The following is a 12,900-nucleotide window of genomic DNA, read 5'->3' on the forward strand; positions in this document are numbered from 1 at the left end:
GAATTTTTTTTTTTCCTTTATTTTTATTAGTTGGAGGCTAATTACTTTACAGTATTGTAGTGGTTTTTGTCATACATTGACATGAATCAGCCATGGATTTACATGTATTCCCCATCCCGATCCCCCCTCCGACCTCCCTTTCCACCCGATTCCTCTGGGTCTTCCCAGTGCACCAGGCCTTAGCACTTGTCTCATGCATCCAGCCTGGAATTTAATAGATGTGTGAAACAACTTAACTCAAAGAAACTGTTAGTGTACTTCCCTTGAAATAGAATCTCCTGTGACAGTATTTTCCTACAGCAGTTTAACTCATATTGATCTTAAATTTATTTTCTCATAATCGCATATTGAGGTGAATGTGTCTAATAGAAGCCAGGGGAGTGTATAGTTTCACTGCTGAGAGTGGGCAGTAGATTAAAAAATGAGGAATGGGAACTACCTGTATTAAAAGGACAGGTAGAAGAAGAGGGCCTAGTAAGGATACTGAGATGTGAAATCAGAGACTTGACTTAAATGGTAAACCAGGAGAGACTGGTCTCAGAGAAGCCAAAAAGTAAAAGAATTTTAATAATGGGTCAACATTCAGCAATGTCAAAGGCAAATTAAGTTGAATGTGCCCTGGAGCAGGGCATTGGATTTAGTAGCTAAGAGGACACTAACTGATTTTACTTGTTCCATTTTGTTTTGGATGCTTAGAGAGTTCTAAAATTTGACTTTGTTTTAGATCTATGTAGAATATTTACATAGTTTCAGAGTCAAGTATGCAAAATGTGTCCGGCTTCTGTCTCTGTTTCCTCCATCCTAATTCTTCTTCCACACCACTGGTAACCATTTCTTCTGAATTTTTCCTTTTTTTTTTTTTTTAAGATATGAGACTTTCATTTTAAAAAATATTTATTTACTTGGCTGTGCCAGGTCTTAACTGCAGCACATGGGATCTTTGATCTTAGTTGTGGCATGTGGGATCCAGTTCCCCAACCAGGGATCAAACACTGGCCCCCTGCATTGACAGCGCAAAGTCTTAGCCACGCTAGACCACCAGGGAAGTCCCAGACTTTCATTTATTTTATGTACAAGTAAGTCTGGGAGGTTGACCCTCGCTACTACACCTTCACCCTGCCCCCAGTCCCGCCACCCTTCACAAGTAGAAGAAACACTGACAGTCTACAGCTTAGAGAGCACCTAAGCTTTGTCAGCTGACTTGTGAGTAGGTCAAGGTGCAGGCAGAAAGGTCAGTGGCATTGATCTGCTTTGGCATCCAGGAATTGATCAGCCTCTCAGCCTGGCCTGGGTAGTGGCATCCAGTGATTTGAGGGTAGCAATGGCTGTCTTTAGTCTTAGGAGGACTGAAGGGACACATTTGTCCTGCAGTAACCATCCACTGCATCATCAACCTGATGTTCAGTGTATTTCTGTAAAAACCTAGACCAGAATTTTTATTATTATTATTTTTTTAAATTTTTTTCCATTTATTTTTATTAGTTGGAGGCTAACTACAAGAATTTTTTTTTAAGATTGTATTTATCTATCTCTTTGGCTGTACTGGGTCTTCGTTGCTGTGCACGGGCTTTCTCTAGTTGCAGCGAGCAGGAGCTACTCTTCGCGGTGGTGCTCGGGCTTCTCGTTGTGGTCGCCCCTCAGGCTGCAGAGCGCAGGCTCGAGGTGCTTGGGTTTCAGCAGTTGCAGCGCATATGGGCCCAGCAGTTGTGACGCATGGGCTTAGCTGCTCAGAGGCTTGCGGGATCTCCCCAGAGCAGGGATCAAATCTGTGTTCCCCATATTGGCATAAAGATTCATAACCACTGAACCACCAGGGACGCCCCCAAACCAGAAATTCTTCACTGAGGATGTCCCATTGCTGAAGGCTGATTTTGGTCACTAGGGAATCTCTTTATATATCAGGCTAGAGTCCTTAAATGTCCCTCTCAGGAAGTATTTTCTATCTCGTTCTTTGGTATTCTCATTTCTGGCTGCAGAGACAACTGATAGGAAGGAAGTCAGTGATCCAGGAATGGGGTCTTCAGTTCAAGGCAAGTGGGCAGCAGTAGTTTGATCTGTGTGTAGAACACCAGACAGACAGAGTTCCTTCAGACATCTCTTACTCTGTTTTTTGGCTTTCTTTAGCAGAAATTGTTTTTGAAAATATACGTATTCCTGTATAAGTCTGTCTGAACCTTCTCCAGAGATCACCATGGCAACTGTGCTCTTCCAAAGGTACTTGGAGGTTCAATATCTCAGTTCATATATACGGAAGTATGGACTGCTGTAATGTCATAAGTTTCCAGGTCAAACAGGACTTTGTCCAGGACCCGAATGCCCTACTCAGAGTTAAAAAGGACTTCATGATGTTTCCTCTCATATGATTTGCCACCTTTTAGCAGCCAGTAAATTGAGACTGTCTTCCAGGCAAGTTGCAGATGTCTGGCGCATATTCTACTGGGCACATTTTAGCTGCTGCAGCAGGGCAGCAGCAGCAGAGAATTTGGAATGCAAGTCTCCTGATTAAAAGCATCCAACCCTTCTGTCTGTCATCAAATGTTTCTTAGTAGCGTTGTCACAAAGGATCCAGAAGTATGCCTGTATATGAAATAGAAAAAAATAACGTGAATAAATTCATTTCCCTAGACAAGCATTAATTACTGTATTCCAGTGGAATCATAGCAGGTATACACTGTTTGAGTTTCAGTTGTCAGCACTGTTTCCTGTCTTTTTCGTCATCAGTTTTCCCCCTCTCTTCATTCATAGTATATGCATATCCATACCTGTTGTAATATTTCTGTTCTGTTTCTCACTCTCCTTTATTGCAAAAGTCCTTGAAAGAGTTGTCCACCCTAGCTGTTTCCAGTTCACCTCACCTCTCTTCATAATTTCTATTTCAAAATCTGTTATAGAGGGCAGGACGAAGTTCATCTCTACTGATGCTACTTTGCCATTTGGCTTTAAATCCAAAACTGTATTGTGTGCTGGGAAAAAAAGGCTCCACTTTGAAAAAGGAGTTGTAGAGTGCTTCAAACTAACAAGACCTTTAGCTTCTGAACACACAGCCCCAAATCCATCTTCTATTGTGGCTGTAAAGAAAGATCTGACTGCACAGGTGTCTCTCTGCCTAGCAACACTTTCTTATTGGTAGTATCCAAAAAAATAAATGTGTACAACCCATTTAACATACAAATTGTCTGCTCAGTTCCTCCTTTGCCATAAAGACAAAGGATTATCTCACCATCTGCTTTGGTCTGGTGATCAAATTTAAAATAGTGTTTTATTTCCTTGTGGAGAAAGATCTCACCATCGTTAACAAACCTACAATTAAGGATATTTCGTTGCTCAGATTAGCTGCTTTCCAAACGGTTGCTCAGCTACTGCCAACCAGGGAACCCAAAGCAGCAGCTGGTGTAGCCATTGACATTCTGAGGATGCAATGCATCCGCACCTTCGTGTGCGGTCTTCCTACCCGTCACACACCGACCAGAGGAACAGTCATCACAACCACAGCGAATCGGGACGCCACACGTGGTGCAGTGAGCCCACAGGATCTCCAGGCATGCGCCGACCAGGCTGGTGGGAGCAGGGACAGGGGTGGTGGGCTGTCTCCATTGTTTGTTTCTCATGTAAATGTTACCTGTGTCTGTATATCTGGGCTTCCCAGGTGGCTCAGTGGAAAAGAATCTGCCTGCCAGTGTAGGCTACTCGGGTTCGATCCCTGGGTCGGGAAGATCCCCTGGAGCAGGAAGTGGCAACCCACTCCAGGATTCTTGCCTGGAAAATCCAATGGACAGGGGAGCCTGGCAGGCTACAGTCCATGGGGTCGCAAAGAGTCGGACATGACTGAGCGTGCACACACACATGTATCTATATATGCAGTTGTTTTTCTTAGATAAATGCTAACAAATTGTACACAGTTTATCTACCTGGATTTTTCTCTCTTAACGATCTATCCTGGCAATTGTTCTCCTGTTGTATATAGAGATTTTCTTTAAAAATTTTTATTTATTTTTGGCTGTGTTGGGTGTTAGTTGCTGTGCGCACGCTTTCTCTTGTTGCACCGAGTAGGGGCCATTCTTCACTGTAGTGTGTGGGCTCCTCACTGCAGTGGCTTCTCTTGTTGTGGAGCATGGGTTCTAGGGCGCGTAGAGTAGTTGTGGTGCGTGGGCCTTGTTGCCCCACAATATGTGGAATCTTCCCCAACAGGGATCGAACGCATGTCTCCTGCACTGTCAGGCAAATTCTTAGCCACTGGACCCCTGGGGAGTCCTCTGCATTCCTTTTTACAGGTACAGAGTTCCCCATTTTATGGATGTTCTGGTATGTTTTAAGATGGAATAAGGCTATTAGGAAAGATTCAAAGCAAGGGAAACCTTAGGGAAGAGAGGCCTTTTATTTTGTCAACCTGTGGGAAACTCAGGGGACCCATGGCAGCTAAGATGATGGCACCGACAGAGAGGGCTGAACACATTAACACAAGGTTGCTTTTGGTCCCACGGAGTAAACCCTTTTGTTCTCTGAGCTAAAGAGGAGCTGGAGGATTAGAGGAAAGAAATTGGCTTTCCCTTTCCTCCTATATTTCCTTATTTTATATACTCTGTTATGCTGTTAGGTTGTAAAGCAGGCCTGGAGTTAACCTGGAGTTCAGCTGTCTCTCACAGAGAGACAGCTGACAGTATCTGAGAAGTCCTGCTTTCACCTTTGGGAAACCACTTTCCTGATGCTTGGTATTCCTCCTTTGATTCTTGCTGGAATCAGCTCATTGGGCAGAAGAAGTATTCTTCAGAAGTCTCTGAATGGGGTATAAAATGGTCCAACTCCAAAGCTCTGTTATACAATAAATCCAAAATTTCACTCACGTCTGTTTCCCGTTGCGCTTTCTGCTCAGCCACATTGTCCAGTAAAGCTTACTAAAGACAGCGTTTGAATGAGTGCTGCATAATGGCATAGCCAGCGATGTGCACATACACAGATCTTCGGGGGGGTGGGGGTCATGGAACTAAGATCAGGGAGAGTAGGACATAGAGGACGTTTGCTCTTCTTTTTCCCTGTCAGTCAGTCCACTTCCTCACCTGTCCTCATAGAGACCAGCTGCTGATATGATTCGTCGTAGTCAACCGACCTAGTCACACAGAACGGGGTCACTGTGCTTTGAAAGATTATGCACAAAGCCTATATGAGAAAGGTTTTGAAGCCATCTTGAACGATCACAAAAGTAGGGTTCAGCAAAAATAAAAAACACATTCCTTGTTCTTAGATAGGACCATTTAACATCATAAGTAAGTCAAACCTCCTGAGGTTAGTATATAAATTTAACGTAATTCCCCAAAAAGATACTGGCAAAAATTTTCCTGGCACTGGATCCTAAACTTCAAACGGAAAAATAAATAAGGAATTTATTTGTATCATTCCTGCTTAGGAGTACCTATGAAAGGGGCTTCCCTGGTGGCTCAGTGGTGAAGAATCTGTCTGCATTGCAGGAGTCGCAGGAGACACAGGTTCAATCCCTGGGTTAGGAAGATCCCCTGGAGGAGGGCATGGTAACCCACTCCACTGTTCTTGCCTGGAGAATCCCATGGACAGAGGAGTCTGACAGAGCTACTGTCCATAGGGTTGCAAAGAGTTGGACAGAACTGAAGTAACTTAGCATGCACCCACACACACACTCACACACCTTTCAAAGTCTTCAGAAGGAAGAGCAATGAGAAGGGGCTACCTTTACTCCATATTAAAAAGTATTATGAAGACCCTATAATTCACATGTGTGGGTGTTGATGCCTGCCTAGATAGACAAACCAGTGGAAATAGTTTCAAGTACCTATGGAAATTTAGCATTTGAGAAAGGTAGCATCTTATATCATTGAGGAAAGAGATTAACTTAAAAAGTTCAAAATGGTGTTAACATGACTGGAGAGCCATTTGGAAAAATATATGTATTTGGATTTGCGTTCCCTTTACAGGTATATGTGTGTGTGCTCAGTTGCTCAGTTGTGTCTGATCCTTTGCAACCTCATGGACTGTAGCCCGCCAGACTTTTCTGTCCATGGAATTTTTCAGGTAATAATACTGGAATGGGTTGCCATTTCCTACTTCAGGAGTTCTTCCTGACCCAGGAATTGAACCTATGTCTCTTGTATCTCCTGTATTGGCAGGTAGATTCTTTACCACTGAGTCACCTGGGAAGCCCTACATTCCCTTTAATTTTCATTAAAATATACTCCAAATAGATGAGTTATTTCAGTGTAAAAAAATGAAAATATACATTTAAGAAAAAAAAAATGTCCATTTCTTTATAACGTAGACATGAAAAAAGCGTTTCTGTTGTAATTTAAATCCAGCAGATTGATACATTTACATGCTTAGAGTGAGGGCAACTTGTGCCTAGAAACGGACAATTGGGATCACTCCCAGTTGTGGGAATGTTAGTTTTTGATGACAGAAACTAAACGCCTAGGCTGGTGCTGAGTTGTGCAGGCTTGTGCTGACAAGCAGTGATGCCTGCCTTCTACAGGCAAGGTTGAGAAATGGTCTGCATTTCCCATCTACCTCCACTGAGAAATATTCTGCTTTGGAGCCGAACAAGGTGTAAAAGGAATTAAGAGCTAGTTTTCAGCCCAAAATTTTCATGGGAAGTAAGTGTTCTCCACCTCAAGTCACTTGTCAGCTTTGGTCCAGCGAGTGAAAGTCACTCAGTTGTGTCCGACTCTTTGCAACCCCATGGACTATATAGTCCATGGAATTCTCCGGGCCAGAATACTGGAATGGGTAGCCTTTCCCTTTTCCAGGAGATCTTCCCAACCCAGGGATCAAACCCATGTTTCCTGCATTTCGGGTGGATTCTTTACCAGCTGAGCCACAAGGGAAGCCCACGAATACAGGATTGGGTAGCTTATCCTTTCTCCAGCGGATCTTCCCAACCACGAATCGAACCAGGGTCTCCTGCATTGGAGGCGGACTCTTTACCAACTGAGCTATCAGGGAAACCCCTTTGGTCCAGTGACAGTGACTGAATTCATAGTAGAGAAACCACGAGCTAGATGTAAAACAAAAGAGCTCAGAAAGTGATGTGCCAGTCTCCTAAGGTGTGTAAGGGAGAGAGAACCCCTGAATATACACCTGAATATACACCATCTATTTCTTACTTCATTTATTTAAATAAATTTTTTAATTTTATTTTTTATTATTTGTTGATGAGAATAAATCTCATGATCCATTGGGTCATAGAAAAATCCTTGATCATAGAAAAAGCAAGGGAATTCCAGAAAAACATCTATTTCTGCTTCATTGACTACACTAAAGCCTTTGACTTTGTGGATCACAACAACTGTGGATAATTCTTAAAGAGATGGGAATACCAGACCACCTCACCTGCCTCTGAGAAACCTGTATGCAGGTCAAGAAGCAACAGAACTGGACACGGAACAACAGACTGGTTCAAAATCAGGAAAGGAGTACGTCAAGGCTGTATATTGTCACCCTGCTTATTTAACTACTAGGCAGAGTACATCATGCAAAATGCCAGACTGGATGAATCTCAAGCTGGAATCAAGATTGCCGGGAGAAATATCAGTAACCTCAGATATGCAGATGACACCACCCTAATGGCAGAAAGTAAGAGGAACTAAAGAGCTTCTTGATGAAGGTGAAAGAGGAGAGTAAAAAAGCTGGCTTAAAACTCAACATTCAAAAAACTAAGATCATGGCATCTGACCCCATCACTTCATGGCAAATAGATGGGGAAAAAAAATGGAATCAGTGAGAGACTTTATTTTCTTGGGCTCCAAAATCACTGTGACTGCAGCCATGAAATTAAAAGATGCTTGCTCCTTGGAAGAAACACTGACAAACCTCGACAGTGTATTGAAAATCAGAGATATCACTTTGCTAGCAAATGTCCGAATAGCTATGGTTTTTCCAGCAGTCATGTACATGACCATAAAGAAGGCTGAGCGCCAAAGAATTGATGCTTTCGCACTGTGGTGCTGGAGATGAGTCTTGAGAGTCCCTTGGACAGCAGGGAGATCAAACCAGTCCATCCTAAAGGAAATCAACCCTGAATATTCATTGGAAGGACTAATACTAAAGCTGAAGCTCCAATACTTTGGCCACCTGATGCAAAGAACTGACTCATTGAAAAAGACCCTGATGCTGGGACAGATTGAGGGCATGAGGAGAAGGGGGTGACAGAGGATAAGATGGTTGGATGGCATCACTGACTCAATGGACATGAGTTTGAGCAAACTCTGGGAGATAATAAGGACAACGAAGCCTATCATGCTGCAGTCCATAGCGTGGCAAGGAGTCAGACATGACTAAGTGACTGAACAGCAACAAAAACATGAGAACAAACTTTACTGCACATTCTGGATCACAAAATTTCCCCAATTCTGCATCCTTTATTTAAGACAAGAATTATTGAGAGCTTGATGTGAATGAAGAAAATGTTTTGTTACACATTGAACCTTGATCACATTTCACATTCCTCTTTTCCAGTCTTTATTGAGTTCTGAGAAAAGACAAATATTAAGGAGGAATAAGGAGAAATGAGAAGATTTGAAGAGAAAGTGAAAAAGTTGAGAAGTGAGAGGCCCAATATACAGATGGATGATAGCCAGATCACACTGAAAAACAGAAATCTGACCCACAAGCTGCTTGTTTGTAAAAATCCCATTACAATGAAAGTTTGGGCCTTCCCTGGTGGCTCAGCAGTAAAGAATCCTCCTACCAATTCAGGAGACTCGGGTTCAATCCCTGGGTCAGGAAGATCCCCTGGAGAAGGAAATGGCAACTCACTCCAGTATTCTTGCCTGGGAAATTCCATTGACAGAGTAGCTGGTGGGCTACAGTCCATGAGAGTGCAAAGAGTAGGACACGACTTAGTAACTAAACCACCATGAAATTTTAGTTATTAAGACTAGCACCTCTTAAAGGTCCACAAGTGGATTCAGGAATCTCCCTTTCTAGCATAATATGATAAGAGTTTTTTGGACTCCAAAATCACTGCAGATAGTGACTGCAGCCATGAAATTAAAGGATGCTTCCTCCTTGGAAGAAAAGTTATGACCAACCTAGACAGTGTGTTAAAAAGCAGAGACATTACTTTGCCAACAAAGGTCCATCTAGTCAAAGCTATGGTTTTTCCAGTAGTCATGTATGGATGTGAGAGTTGGATGGTGAAGAAAGCTAAGTGCCGAAGAATTGATGCTTTTGAACTGTGGTGTTGGAGAAGACTCTTGAGAGTCCCTTGAACAGCAAAGAGATCCAGCCAGTCCATCCTAAAGGAAATCAGTCCTTTTTTTTGTTTTGTTTTGTTTTTGTTTTGTTTTGTTTTAGGAAATCAGTCCTGAATCTCCATTGGAAGGACTGCTGCTGAAGCTGAAACTCCAATACTTTGGCCACCTGCTGCAAAGAACTGACTCATTTGAAAAGACCTTGATGCTGGGAAAGATTGAAGGTGGGAGGAGTAGGAGACGACAGAGGTTGAGATGGTTGGATGGCATCACCGACTCGATGGACATGTGTTTGAGTAAGCACCAGGAGTTGGTGATGGACAGGGAAGCCTGGCATGCTGCAGTCCTTGGGGTCAAAAAGAGTGGGACATGACTGAGTAACTGAACTGAACTGAGGCAGTGGTGTGTTAGTAAATGTTTAACAGGAGATTCTCTGGGAGAGTGGGAGTGACTGGGGCCATGGTTTGTAGTGTTTTCTGATTTCCATTGTATTAATATTTTCACAGCCTGATCTCAGGCTATCAGGAATTTAACATCAGTCTGGCAAGATTCCTGACAGTTTCACAATTGATTTTCTTAAGCTGGTTCTATCTGGCTTTAGCAAACCATTGCTTACAGATAATGAGCTGTTTGCCAACAATTTAGAACCTTAAGCCAACAAAGGTGAAGGAAAATATTTAGGAAAATTAAGGAAACTTGCATACAGATTGAAGTGTGACAGTGTATAGCACCAGTTCCCTAACTTTTCATGTCTGGGGCTGTCTCTTTTACACAGTCATTTGTTTGTTGATAGTCTTCAGTGGAGGCTGTTTTCTGCTTCTGGGAGATTCCTAAGAACTTTCAGTGTGAGGTCTCTGACAGGAACAGTCTTGTTGATTCAAGATGGGACTTATTTCTCCTCACTTAAGAAACAAAGATGCAAGGATAGAGGCTGCAGAGTTTAACTGCTATGTTAGTTATTAATAGTGCCTGTAATGTTCTTTCCATTGCCATCATGGGCAATCTTTTTTGGATGTCTCTTTCAGAAGATGAAGCCTCAGTTTTAAAGAGTGAATAGGGTTGTTCTGAAGGATATTTTGGAAAAGATACTTGCATCTGGTTGATACAACTGTGTATTGATTCCACTTACACGAGATACGTAGAGTAGTCAAATTCATAGGGACAGAGTAGAATGGGGGGTGCCCAGGGCTGGTGGGGGAGGGGGAGGTGAGGAATTGGTTTTTAATTGGTACAAAGTTTCAGTTTTTCAAAATGAAAGCTATTCTAAAGATAGAAGGTGGTAATGGTTGTAACAGTGTCATTGTACTTCATGCCACTGAACTGTCCACTTAAAAATGGTTAAAATGGTTAATTTTATGTTGAATATACTTTAGCATCATTTTTAAAAATTTCAAAACTGAGTATCATATGAGTCATTTGCAATATTTGGCTATATCAGCCTATAATAAGGCAGAGTCTAACTTTGGGGCAACAGTCCTAGGTAGATACGATGCCCTAGGTTCAGAGTCAGTCCTGTCTATGGGACTGACTTCATTGTCATTAAGACAAAAGGTCAAAACAGTTGAGGCCAAGCAAGTGCAAGAGTTTCTAAAAGTTTTAACTAGAGTTGAGAATTCTTTGTCCTTTCTATATTGCCTAAGGATTGAAGGTCATCTCGATGGTGAAGTTCTATCCCTGTGTCAGGAAGATCCCCTGGTGAAGGAAATGGTAACACTCCAGTATTTTTGCCTGGAGAATCCCATGGACAGAGGAGCCTGGTGGGCTATAGTCTGTGGGGTTGCAAAGAGTTAGGCATGACTGTGAGATGAACACTTTCACATATATTGTGAAAGGATTTCTGCCCATCTAGGTAATTAACACATCCATTACCTCATATATATATATATATATATATATATATATATATATAACTTTTTTGTGTGGTAAGAACAATTAAATTGTATTCTCTTAGCAAATTTCAATTACATGATGTTATTGACTACCGTGTTATCAACTATAGTCACCATGTTTTACATTAGATTCTCATCTTATTGCTGAAAAGTTTGCACCCTGTTACCAGTCTCTTACTATTTCCTCCCATGCCCTAGTCCCTGGCAAATACGTTTCTACTCTGTTTCTATGACTTTGACATATTTTCTTATTTTTTAGATTCCACATAGAAGTGATACCATATTGTATTTGTCCTTCTCTGTGTGGGGTTATTTCTCTTTATATACCATATCTTTATCCATTCCTTTGTTGATAGACACTTAGGTTGTTTCTGCATCTTGGCTGTTGTGAATAATGCTTCAATGAACATGGGAGTGCAGATCTCTCTTCAGTTTTCTGTTTTCATTTCCTTTGAATATATACCCAGAAGTGGCACTGCTGGATCGCATGGCGGCTGTAGTCTGAGTGTTTTAAGGCACCTCCATTCTGTTCCCCATAGTGGCTGCACCAGCTTACATTCCACCAACAGTGTGTGTGGTGGGTAGGGGCTTCCCTTTTCTCCACACCCTCTCCAGCATTTATTACTTGCTTCTTTGACAGTGGCCATTCTGACCAGTATATCTCATTGTAGTTTTATTTGCATTTCTCTACTAAGTATCAGTGATGAGCATCTTTTCGTGTGCCTGTTGGCCATCTGTATGTCTTCTCTGCATAAATGTCTACTTAGGTCTTGTGCTTCATTTTTTAATTTTTTTTTTGTTGTTGTTGCTGAGTATATACTTTTAATGGAGAGGGCCAGGACATGAGTTGTGTTCTATTAGGGTGCACATTTGGCTACTGTAACAAAGGCAAAACAAAATACAGTAACTTAAATAGGATACAGTGTTTTTCTCCTTTGCATAAAAATCTGAGCAAACATTCCATGGCTGACATGGCAGCTTCAGGGTCAGTACCTAGGGAGCTCCTTGGATATAGTTTTGTCTTCCTCAATACCTGACTTCCTTCTTAGCATTTAAGAGGACAGGTTCACCCCCACCCTTATGCCTGCCATCTGGCAAACTGGGAAGAGGAGAAGGGAGAGTGGAAGGCATGTCCCTTTCCTTTATGGACACAACCCAGAGGTTGCCCACAACCCTTCTGCTTACATCCCCTTGGCCAAAACTTAATAAGCTGGCCACTCTTGCTGTGATTGTGGTTGCTTGGCTCAGTTGCTAAGTTGCATTCAACTCTTTGTGGCCCCATGGCCTGTAGCCTGCCAGGTTCCTCTGTCCATGGGATTTCCCAGGGAAGAATACTGGAGTGGGTGTCATTTCCTGCTCGAGGGGATCTTCCTCACCCAGGGTGCAAACCTGCATCTCCTGCATTGGCAGGCAGATTCTTTACCACTGAGCCACCGGGGAAGACCTCTTGCTGTGATGGAGGTTGGCAAATGTAGTTCTTCCCTGAAGGCCATGTGCCCAGCTAAAACCGTGAGAGTTCTTTGACTAAAGAAGCAAAAGGAAGATGGATATTAGGGGACAGCTAGCAGTTTCTGCCACAGTCCACCCCTTCTTCACCCAACAGAGTTATGCACGACTTCTCACCTTCCCACTAGTGTACCAGTCCAGGTTCAGTTGAGGAAGTACACTTCAATAAGACTGCTTTTACGAGGGAACACAATAGCACTTTGGATCTCTAGGAATTAGTGTCAATTCAGAGCTAGAAGTATTGCCTGAAAATTCTGGGATTTTCCCTTCCCGCAGTACATACTCACCTTCAT

At 42.4% G+C, this 12,900-nt stretch overlaps 1 pseudogene; it reads right to left on the minus strand.

The window, feature by feature from the left end:
• Positions 1–1,090: 1,090 nt before the first annotated feature.
• Positions 1,091–12,900, minus strand: LOC122686694 (annotated as a pseudogene).

Source organism: Cervus elaphus, chromosome 30 (genome assembly GCF_910594005.1).
Source record: "Cervus elaphus chromosome 30, mCerEla1.1, whole genome shotgun sequence".
NCBI classification, from domain to species: Eukaryota; Metazoa; Chordata; class Mammalia; order Artiodactyla; family Cervidae; genus Cervus; species Cervus elaphus.